Genomic DNA, 1,595 nt, shown 5'->3' on the forward strand with positions numbered 1-1,595 from the left:
AGAAATCTACTTGAGGGTAGCCCCGCTCCATTTTAAATACATTTTTGAATCAGGAACTCGGATTTTAGCCTATTCAGCATAGGTAAAATTCTAGAATATTTGCTAATGAACCAGGCGGTCATATTCTGGGTTTCATATGCCCAGTATCTGTTAAAATGACGAGTATTTTAACAAATCTATACACGTACATGTATGTGGGCGAATGCTGCCAGAATGATTCTGTTCGGGGTACCCTACAAGGTAGGGCGTCGTACCATCCTTTACCAGAGCCATGGCGATGAACATTTATCACAGAAATCTACTTGAGGGTAGCCCCGCTCCATTTTAAATACATTTTTGAATCAAAATATTAATCATTTATTCAGCTACTGCGCATGCGCGAACTCGGATTTTAGCCTATTCAGCATAGGTAAAATTCTAGAATATTTGCTAATGAACCAGGCGGTCATATTCTGGGTTGCATATGCCCAGTATCTGTTAAATGACGGGTATTTTAACGAATCTATACACGTACATGTATGTGGGCGAATGGTGCCAGAGTAATTCTGTTCGGGGTACCCTACAAGGTAGGGCGTCGTACCATCCTTTACCAGAGCCATGGCGATGGATGTTTAGCACAGAAATCTACTCGCGGGTAGCCCCGCTCCATTTTAAATACAATTTTGAATCAAAATATTAATCAATCAGTCAGCTACTGCCCATGCGCGAACACGGATTTGAGCCTATTCAGCATAGGTAAAATTCTAGAATATTTTCTAATGTACCAGGCGGTCCTATTCTGGGTTGCATATGCCCAGTATCTGTTAAATGACGAGTATTTTAACGAATCTATATACACGTACATGTATGTGGGCGAATGCTGCCAGAATCATTCTGTTCGGGGTACCTTACAAGATAGGGCATCGTACCATCTTTTACCAGAGCCATGGCGATGGATGTTTAGCACAGAAATCTACTCGCGGGTAGCCCCGCTTCATTTTAAATACATTTTTTAATCAAAATATTAGTCATTCAGTCAGCTACTGCGCATGCGCGAACACGGATTTTAGCCTATTCAGCATAGGTACAATTCTAAAATATTTGCTATTGTACCAGGCGGTCATATTCTGTGAGGTTTAGTTGGTTGGCTTTACTGTTAGGATAAGAGTTGTACGTATGGTTATAATTCTACTTACACTGATACTTATACATATACATGTGCATACATACTCATACTTATGGTCTCAGATTAGGAGTTAAGAGTTTAGGAGTTTCAGGAGTTTAAAGGTTGGAAGTGGCCAAACATATAGCCTCGTGGCCATACACGTAAACATTATATCTAATCACGTAACCTCCTGTGGACAAACACCTATCCTCGTAGCCATATACATAACCTCGCGGTCAAACACGTAACCTCGTAGCCATATACATAACCTCGCGGTCAAACACGTAACCTCGTAGCCATATACATAACCTCGTGGTCAAACACGTAACCTCGTGGTCAAACACGTAACCTCGCGGTCAAACACGTAACCTCGTAGCCATATACATAACCTCGCGGTCAAACACGTAACCTCGTAGCCATATACATAACCTCGCGGTCAAACACGTAACCT

The sequence above is a fragment of the Priapulus caudatus genome, unplaced genomic scaffold (assembly GCF_000485595.1).
Source record: "Priapulus caudatus unplaced genomic scaffold, Priapulus_caudatus-5.0.1 Scaffold804, whole genome shotgun sequence".
In the NCBI taxonomy this organism is placed as follows: Eukaryota; Metazoa; Priapulida; class Priapulimorpha; order Priapulimorphida; family Priapulidae; genus Priapulus; species Priapulus caudatus.